Below are 10,820 nucleotides of genomic sequence, written 5' to 3' on the forward strand. Positions count from 1 at the left end.
TTGTGTTTTCTGCATTTACCTTTGTGTTGCTTTTGTATATATGAAGCTTGTGCCTGGATAAAAGAACAGGAAGGTGGTGGCATTGTTGAGGTTGGTAGTGAGTCAACTAGAGTGTAGGAGACTTACTTTTGGCAGCGTGTCAAGTGTAGTGTTTAGTTGTATGTTTAAAATAGAATTGCTGTTATGCTATGCAGATTGTCAATCAGTGTGTGTATCAATAGCATGGATCTTATAAGTATGGGTCGACGTTGAATTATGAGAAAAGTAATTTGAAAAATAAAGTTTAGTGTTTATTATAAGTATAGGAGAAATGGATCTTTTTTTATTATTCTCTATTTATCTTCACAAATCTCTCCACACATAATTCTCATATTTGATTTGAATACCGAAAGAATACCTACTATGATTATTTAGGGGGAAATGACAATTAGATATCGATAAGAACATGAATTATAATAAAGATTCATAATTTTTAAAATCTCAATAATAGATCATAGTCCTTAATTTATAATAAAATATATTTTATTGATTGATTTGAAATTTTACTATTGCATAAACAACTTTTAAAAATGGTTATTTTAGACTTTTTTGTTAGTTATTAGGGAAAAATAAAAAAAGAGAAGTGAAAAGTTAGCTTTTCACATCACAATTATTTAAATTATATGGAAAGCTAACTTTCCACAACAGTTATTACCTGAAAATTAATATCAAAATTTTTTAACATTAGTTTTCTATATAATCATTGTTAAAAGTTTAATTTTTTTTAAAAAAAGTTGTTTAATTTTTTGTACATCCAAAACATAAACCTGTAAATTGCATAGATTATACAATAATTATAAACAGCCAGCCAGCAAAATCAATGATTATATAACCAATTACAAACTATACTAAATATATATTAATAGAATGAACTAAGATAATTTTTGTCCCATATAGCTAATATGTTAATCTACATATATAATTGTTTAACTATTGAAAAACTATAAAATTTTGTTCAATCTCTTTAATTTGAAAAGTACTCTTGGAGAATTGTTGAGTCAAAATAACTTGAACATTGTCAATCTCTTTTTTATTATAGGGCTCTGTATTATCAAAAGTTTAAATAATAAAATTAATCAAAACAATACTTTAAGGAGTTAAATACAAAAATTTAAACTAAAATAAAAAAAATCAAACACTTTATATAATCTTTCAATACTTCCAACTTGAACTATCTCATACATATAGGGAATAACATAATATCCGCATTATGTGCTTCTTGATTGCTTATAGCACTGAAATAAATGAAAATTCAAAGTTTAACCAAACTATGTGAGGGATAATTAAATATGAAAGCTAAATGTTTGTACTTACATTTGGATAAATTCATTCCACTGATAATCTTTGCTTGTGTTCCCTAAACATAAATATATAATATGTCTCAAGCGTACTATTATTATTGTAAATGAAAAAATATTACAAAAGTATAAATATATCTATAAGTAAAGTTTTATATAGATAAAAACTTACTTGTTGAAAATTCATGTTAACTCCTTACTTGGTGCTCCGCCTCAAGAACAAAACTAATATACTGCACTTTGATTCTAGCAAAGAACACAAAATAACCAATGGTACCTGCAACATATAAAAATTTTGATGAGTATTTAATAACATATATGTATATACGCATGCACATGCATGTATGAAAAATACTTGCCCATCAATTAGTGGCATTAGATAACATAGCAATTTTATATTTAAATATATTTAATTCATCACATATGTCATCCTCCTATGTACTATGTGTGTGAACTTTTTACGTAGCTTCCAAGCACAAAAAATCCAAATGTGCTTTGCTTTCTCATTGCACAATAAATATTGTACAGATATCATTGAAATAAGATCAAAATGTTAGTTGTATGAAAATAAAATGAAAAAAATGAAAAAAGTAGATGGAAAAATTATAAGATGCCCAATTTGGCCAATGATATGTCTAACTCCTCAAAATTAAGGAACGCCTTAAGATCTCTTTTGTCAAATCCAAAATCATATCCCCTTTCCATAGCCACAACCCCAAATGGTATTTTAATAGTAATGCCTTCTTTCATATCTTTAAAAATTTCATGCAGTTGTGCCAAGCAAAGAAATTTAATACCATTTTTAGGTTCCTATTAAAACATAAAAAGAAAGAGTTATATAAGTAATTAATTAACTCAAAAAAAATAACATAACATTAACTTGTTTTGTACTTTTGGCAATGTCGCATTGATTTCTAACACAAGATTTTTAGGTTATAGAATAAATGAACATTTTGCTTGATCTACTGTTATAACATTAGAGATGAGAAATGGCACGTGTGCATTATTCTTACACTTTTAAACATGTGTAATTGTCACCCTAACTTAGTTAGCTGTAATATTCTAATAATAAATTGTGGACTCAAGTTTGTATATTTGACCTTCAGCAACAACACATTTTTTTGAAATCTCATGTAAAGATAACAAGAGGTTCTATTATCATGATCTAGTACAGGGGGATCAAGATTAATATTACCAGTGCCATTATCCCCGGTGACTTATTAATGACTCCCTATTTTGTATTATAATTGACATGTTTTTAGTTATATTTTGAGAGTCATCAATGAAAAGAGAAGCATTTTCTTGCATTTATAAAGAAAAATTAATTAAGTGTCTCATATAGATTTATTGTAATATTTTTAAGAAAATTGTTTAAAATGATGGAAATTGAAGCAAGCAACTATTCCACTTATATTTATTAATTGTTTATAGGTAAGGCATGAAAAATTAAAGGAAGAAAGAGAAAGGAGACAAGGAAAAGGAAAAAGTCACAACTACAAAAATGACTTTTTATAGCAGTTAAAATAACTTTTTACAGTAGTTAAATAGGCGATGTTGTTACAGGGGATATAAAAAGTTTAACTTTCTACATCGATTATACAACCGCCGTAAAAAAATATATATTCTACATCAACTAACTATAACCAATGTAGAAAATGGATTAACGATTTAAAAATTAAAAACTGCAGTACTTTTTATAGCGGTTGTGTTCCAACCGCTGTAGAAAGTTTAATATTTATACCAGTTTTTACATTAACTGATGTAGAATAGTAATTTTTACACTGGTTATTGTAATAATCACTATAAAAAGTATATTTTATTTTAAAAATAAACGTCCGTATTTTAAATTTACCCTACTCTGTATACAAAATTCTCTTGCCAAATCAGATAGCACAATTTATTTATAATTTTTAATATAAAATTAAATTAACAACTACCCAAAATTGAAAGTTATCTATAAACTATCTAAAATCTATTGAGCTATTCAAAACTAACCATTGTATCAACAAATATTTTAAAAGTTGTCTACAATAAACAAACTTCTTAAATTGTATGAAACTTTTTACAAAACTCACAAATTCTCCCCAAAATAAGTTGCCCAACATATGCGGATGCCTTCAATTTCAGTTTCAGGGAATGGATTCAAATTGTCAAACATTTAAAATATAATTTGTAAAAGAGGCTTATTATGTACTCTCAAATAACATAATAAAATATAACTTTTAAAAATATATTTACATTTTTTATAAATTTAATCATGCCTAATGTGATAATGTTGAGTATATGTCTCATCACATATAGGCTGCACAAGTTCATCTTCACTGATTGTCTACGACTTTGTATAAGAACAAATCATAAGAAATTAATAAAAAATCTTAGTAATGAAACATATTCATAAAGTATAGCATCACCTTTGGCTCGATCCATGTAGGATCCTTGAGCTCATGTCCATGCTTTTGTAAGACCATATTTTGATATGTTTTTATTGCTCTATGATTAAGATTACTAAGTTAGTAATTGAAATATTCAGTGTAAATTATATTAAATATTTTGCACAAAATATACTTACGAGTCTATCGTCTTCTTCATTTTCTTCTCAAGTTTGTAATGGAGGGAGGGAACATAAGAGATAATAGTATTGCTCTTCATTGAAAGAACAAACAGCTGCCAGTGGTCCCTGCAAAATATGATAAGTTAAAGTAAATCTACATTAAAAACTATTAATTACAAATTAATTCTTACGAGTGCATGTATGGAGCCATAAAAATATCCTTTTTGACTTCACATATTTTTTGTTGGAGATAATGGACCCTTAACTTTAGAGTATTCCCTTTCTCTGTTATGTGATGCGGGCAAAGGAATTCAAACTTATCACCTTTACTTGATGTGATGCACAAATGATAAAGGTACCTATAGCAATGCAATTGTGTTAGATTACTAGACTTGATAATTTAGTTAATTGCATTAAAGAAACACAAACTTACATTATAAATAGTTCAATGTGTGGTGTGGTAAGTTGACTATTGACAAAAGTCGAAACAAATCTTCCTGTTCAATTGTCACTATCATGTCTTTCTTACCCACAACCTCCGGATCCATTTTTTAATCTTTGAGTTTGAATGATAGATCATACACCATTAAAATAATTCATTGTTATGGAGTTAATTAATGAGGGTTCTGAAAGTTTTAGGAGATTCAATGAGGAAAGCTATTATACATAATAAAAAAAAAGAAATAGTTAATAAGAAAACATTTTAGGAAAGCTGCCACATAATAAAATTTCATACCACAGCTTGAACCATATTTACAAGTCTCTTAGGCCACAAGATAAAATTGCCAATAGCTTTTACTATAGTCTTTACCTCATTAGTAAGGAATGGAACTAACGCATTTGGCACTTTTAGATCTTCAACCACCACTCTTACTTGATAATCTTGAATTTGCTTATGGTGGATAGTTGACCTCAAGTTGTAAATGCTATTAAAAGCAACCAAGCGTCTATGAGGATCTTCTAGAAACATCTCGCATGGTTCAATAATGTTGTCACCAGAAGGACCTTTTGATACACGCTCAAGAACATTACTCCCTTTGTGTGATATAAAATTCAAGAGACGTATGAACTAGTTCAGTAGGCATATCCTATCGTGAGCTTATCATGCTCATCATCTCCTTCATTTGCTCCTTTATTTGTAAAAGCCGGGCTGCGAATGAAGCTTTAAACTCTTCTTTAGTCTGCTGCCTCACAGTGGATATATTGTTTCAAGCTCTTCTTTAGTCACTACACCTCTTGAGTTAGGGCGTAAAGGTGCTTCAAAGTTGTCTCTTATGCCTATACACGTCCAACGCCCCTCACATGACCCGAATGCTCTGATTTTCTGTTTGTAACTGTCAAGATATCATTTCTGCCCTTTAGAATGAAATTTTCTTGGGCTTGTTACTCCTTAAGAGTATCCTATAACATACAATTGTATAAGAAAGGGACAGGAAATAATAATTATTTACAATTCTCTCAGTTATCTTGTGCGTCGTCTCGCTTATATAACCTTTTTTGCCTCCTTTTTTGTATTGGTGTCCATATCTCCATTTCTCCTCTCGAGAGATGGGGATGGTAGAGAAAAGAGTATGGAGGGATTAGACCTAGCTTTTCTTCTCCCTTCTTATGTTTCTCCACCATCAATATATTATCAGTCCTAACATAACCCTCACGAGACAGTGTGTGGGGGCATTGATTTTATCGAGCAATTTCCTACCCTTTACCTCATTTTTCCTATTAAAAAATGAATTTTAAATTTTAAATTTCATGTTTCTAATTCTAAGACACAAAAGCAAAAGTACCTACATATTGTCTTTATTATAATTGCTTATTGGTGTCATGGCACCACAGAAAGTGTGACATGGCACTAGATGAAAATGCAGAAACCACAGTTTTTTTTAATGTGAAAATACCCTACAAAACTCTTTTTTCTAGATAAGAGGAGCAGTCTTTCAACTACTGTAACTAGAGAAAACCTTAGGAGAGCATGAGGAGATGTCTTGAAGCTTGGGATTAAGAAGAAGTGAAGTAAGTCTTCATTCTACCTCATTTTATCAATATTTTCTCTTATTAAATTTTTAAATTTTAGGTAACTGATAGGCCTATCACTATAAATTATATAATAATTTTTTTAAATTAGCTATGGGGCTAATTTTATTTTTTAATAGCTGAGGGGTATTTATAGAGATAAGTCCGAAGAGGGCCTGTCGTCTTAAATGATTTATGGTGACACTTCCTCCTAGGACCTGTCACCGTAAATCAAAAGCTAAGGGTTTTTTGACCCTCAGCTAAATTTTTAAATTTTAGGTAACTTATGGTGATAGGTCTTCCTTGAACCTGTCGCCATAAGTTATGTAACAATTTTTTTTAATAGTTGAGGGATTTTTCCTTTAGGTATTTTTTTAAAAAAACCCTAAAGTTATGTTAACAGGTCCACCTCAAACATGTGGCCGTAAGCTATGTAACAATTTTTTTTAATAGTTGAGGAATTTACCCCTTTGCTAACATATTACATAATTTAATTTGAAAACATTAAAATTATAATTAATAACTTAATTTAATTAGTCAATTTATTAAGTTTTAGTTAGACTAAATTAATTTTTTCTAAATTCACACATAATTAAAAATTAGAACTAATTTATTCAATTGTCACTTAGACATTTATGGCTACAGTTCTTTCTGTGGCCATAAATGCTATATTTTTTAATTTATTTACATATTTGCCGTCAAGTCTAATATTATCATAGTTATTTGATAAGTTGTAGTAATAAATATGTCGTTAAAGCTCGTGTTTGCACTAGTGTGATGAGGAAGGTGCCACTGCCTAGGGCAATGTTGTACATGACAATGCAATGCTTGGGAGCTATATTGGTGTTGTGATTGTGAAGGGGTTTAAAGCAGGCCATCTTAGACAGATAATTTGCACAATAGTTTGTGTCATGAGGCGTATAGAAGAGTTTGATATCTTGATAGGTCCACAAAAGGTCTTGTGTTATCAAAATCTCATCATAAAAAGGATGGTCATGAACAACTCCTTTATAGTGAGATTTATGACATCCAAAGAGTCTGAGTAAATCCACACTATTTCACTTAAGTGATTTCTACACAGATCAATCCTACATTTAATGATTTGAATTTCAGCAATAGTAATTGGGATGTTGCCTAAGTTATTGTGGAAACCTCTAATCCAATCTCCTCACATTCATGCCTAAATACTCTCAAGCTACTTTACACAGTTTTTGAAGAGCATGAACCTCTTCTTTTATATGACAGTAGTGGATATAGATCCCACTTGAATTGATTTCTTTTTAGCTTTTTTCTTCCTAGCTTACAGCTAGCCGTTTACAATCAATTAAAAAAAAAGCAGGCCAGTACGAGATGGTCGGAGGGGGGTGCCAACAATCTTGGAGACGGATACTCCATACGCAGTGGCCTTGGTGCCCAAATTGTTGGAACGTTTCTGCTTGTCTATGCTGTCTTCTACGCCAATGATGCCAAACGAAAAGCTCGAGACTCTCACGTCCCTGTAAGCAAAATCTTCTCCTATTAAAAAATGTATGAAATATTTCTTGTGATCCCAAAAAACAACGTGCCAGGAGTGAAGCCATGAGTTAAGTTTTGTGTGAATGATGACTAGGTATTGGCACCACTGGCTATTGGGTTTGTTGTGTTCGTGGTACATTTGGCTACAATTCCTATCACAGGGACTGGGATCTACCCTGCAAGAAGTCTCGGTGTGGCAGTCCTTTACAACAAGGATCGAGTTTGGGACGACTATGTCAAGGACTCAGTTGATGAGCACCGTGGTGTTCAGCACCAAAACACTACCGTTTGACAGTATTTTTTTTTAAAACACAAATTTATTATAATATAAATAATTATTATAAAATTATTATTTTAATATTTAATAAAGTAATAAATATTAAGATGTTAAAATTGAACCTCAATAGTTTAAATAAAATTTTGGTCTGAACACTGAGAACTGTACTAAAAAAATAAAAATAATTTAAATAATTTAAAATAAGAGTTGAGTCTAGCAAAATGAGCCAATTTTTACACTGTAATAAATCAATGTTTGAATTTCTATTAAGAGAAGTACCTACATTTATACTTAACTATGCCTCAAATGATATTTTCTCATAAATAAACAACTGTGCAAAATCAATAAAATAAAAAAATATTTTTTTATAATTTTATTTTTTTAATACAGTTCTGAACTGTTCAGACCAAAATTTATATATGAATTGTTTAAATTAAATTTTAATGAGTTAATCTGTTTATATTTAATTTTAACATATTAATATTTATTTATTTACTAAATATTAAATAATAATTTTATAATATTTATTTATTATTAGTAATAATAAATTTGTAGTTAAAAAAGTTAAAAAAAAAAAAAAGCACTGCCAAACGACAGTGTTTTGGTGCTGAGCACCACGGTAACCGATTCCTTGAGTCATCACCCCTTTTCTTCCCTCATTACAAACCATTCAACTTCAATATATACAATGGATTGCGTAATATACTCTTTCATTCAATGGCAATTTCACCGGTCAACTTTTTGTCTGCAGTGGATCTTCTGGGTGGGACCCTTTCTTGGGGCAGGTCTTGCAGCTTCATATCATAAGATTGTCAATTGTTCACAAGGGAGCACATTCTGCTCATCACCCAGCAAAGGATTTGGACCGTACAAATTTAATATGGACTGTTTAAATTTAAATATTTTAATTTATTTTTTATTTTTTAAAAAAAAATTTATAAAATTTTTAAATATATATATTTATTATTACATGTATCATTTATAATTAATCAGACCAGTCTAAATTTAATTTTAATTTTTTTATAGTTTTTATAAAGTGCATGATACGGATTTATTTTGAACTGTTGTTGAATCTAAAGTATAAAAGTTAAAAATTTTAAATCTAAACAGTACAGACTAAATCAGTATAATCAATTTATAAAAAATTATAAAAAAAGTAATAAAATTATACTCACTGATTAAGTATAAATGATACATGTTAATAATAATATATTTTAAAAGTTTATACATTTTTATTTTAAAAAATAAAAAATAAATAAATATTTAAATCTAAATTATTCAGATTCGTTCAGGGGATGAGCGCGCATCACCCCTGGTGAGCACCCTTTGTCATGAGGGCTCTGCCCTTCAAGTTTAAGTGACATTGCTTTTATAGAATCCCCGCGCGCGCGCGCGCTGTGCTTGCCTGGCGAAATAATAAATGGCTCAAATCCATAACATGAAGCCCAAGGCAAACTGAGTTACCATTATGTCTTGAATTTGTAATTTCATTATCCTCCCCAAAGACAATTGGGTAATCAAATGCATTAAAATTTAAATCGTCCTTTTCTCTCTCCCCTCCCTCTCCAATCTGTTTAGTTATCAATTAGTCTGTTTTGAATTTTACTTGTCAAGACTTACTTATTACCATTTTTGGTACAGTACTTATCACAATTTTAAAAAGATGAAGAAAGACAAAGACAAGAGAAGGTTAAAAAGAAAAAAGAAAGAATTGTGGGAACCTGATCTGGCTTCGGAGGGGTTATTGCATCCTTTTTCCAAATAATAAAAACAAATAACGCAGCCTGATTCTATTTTTTGGACTTTGGATTGGGCCTATTACTCTAGAATTGGACTGGTAAAATGTGTAGTGGGCCTAATTGTTGTCCATGAAGTGTAAAAAAAGAATGAAATCAACAATCTTGTTATAAAATTGTTCAATAACAAAATGTTCGTGGGCAGGAAGGAATCTTATATATTTAACAATTATGAAGAAGTTTTATGATGTTCGCAAGGTCCCGTGTCAGGCCTAACAGTTGAATTATCGGGTAGCTTAAGCGTCTAATTTGTCCCACACATGTTGATTAAATTGTCAATAAGCAAGATATATTTATATACATTCACACACCCCCCAAAAAATTAGTATAAACAGTATATCCGACAGTTCTTAAGAAACCATCCACAGTTCCACCTAATATATTTTTTCCCCCCAGCCTTTCAAATATCTATTACTTGCATCATGGGGTCACAGAGTTGGTATTCTTGTCTCTTCTTTTTCTATGGCAGATGGAAAAAACAGTATAGTTGAAGTTTAAACAAAAAAATTCTTGTCAAAAGTCCTAATCAGCCACGACAATTATTCTTTAATTTTGTTGTCACTATAAATTTTTAACGATGAGACTTTTTGTTATTATAATGAGGCTAAAGTATATTTTTTTATCCATTAATTTTATACAAGGTTACAATTTGATCCCTTAATTAAAACATCTTTTCAATTCACTAATCCTAATATCATTAATTTTAGATGATTACTTCTTATGTCAATCTTTGTTATTTAAAAAAATAAATTTAATTTGTCAGCATTTAAAATATTTTTTAATATTTAAAAGTTAAATGAAGGAATTTTTTGTGAATGAAACTAAAGGCAATATTAAAATTAAAAAATTAAAAAAATATTTTTTATAAAATTAAAAATTAAAGTGAAGAATCGTATAAATTTAAAGAATTAAATATATATTTTAGCCTATAATAATTATCTCAACCATGCCTTACGTTTATCTGGTCTCTTGTAGTAATTCCACGGTCATAAAACGTTATTGTCAAATTCAAAGATTTTTAAACCTTTTTCTTTTTTGACAGATAAATTCCCAAGTATTATTTTTTTTATCAGAAAAATAGAGAAGTACCTTGCCCGACATCACTTCTGCTCGGCTCTGAATTTTATCAGTCCAAAATGATTTGGCTTAAGCCAGCTTCTGAGCATTTGGTTGAACTCTGATTGTTTGCTAGTAATAGGAAGACATAATTTAATTAGTTTTTATCAAGTTGATACATGAACTATGTCGAATAAATGATATTAATAATATTTAAATAGATCGAGTGCACTACATTATTTATAATATATTCAATTAAAATATTTTAAATAATCTAA

The 10,820-nt window shown here is 29.5% G+C and overlaps 1 pseudogene; it reads left to right on the forward strand.

Annotated features, from left to right (window-relative positions):
• The first annotated feature begins 6,675 nt into the window (after positions 1-6,675).
• LOC129288265 (probable aquaporin PIP1-5) lies at positions 6,676-9,977 on the forward strand (annotated as a pseudogene).
• Positions 9,978-10,820: the final 843 nt, after the last annotated feature.

Source organism: Prosopis cineraria, unplaced genomic scaffold (assembly GCF_029017545.1).
Source record: "Prosopis cineraria cultivar Desert tree isolate PC_DT_omini unplaced genomic scaffold, ASM2901754v1 PC12, whole genome shotgun sequence".
Lineage (NCBI taxonomy): Eukaryota > Viridiplantae > Streptophyta > Magnoliopsida > Fabales > Fabaceae > Prosopis > Prosopis cineraria.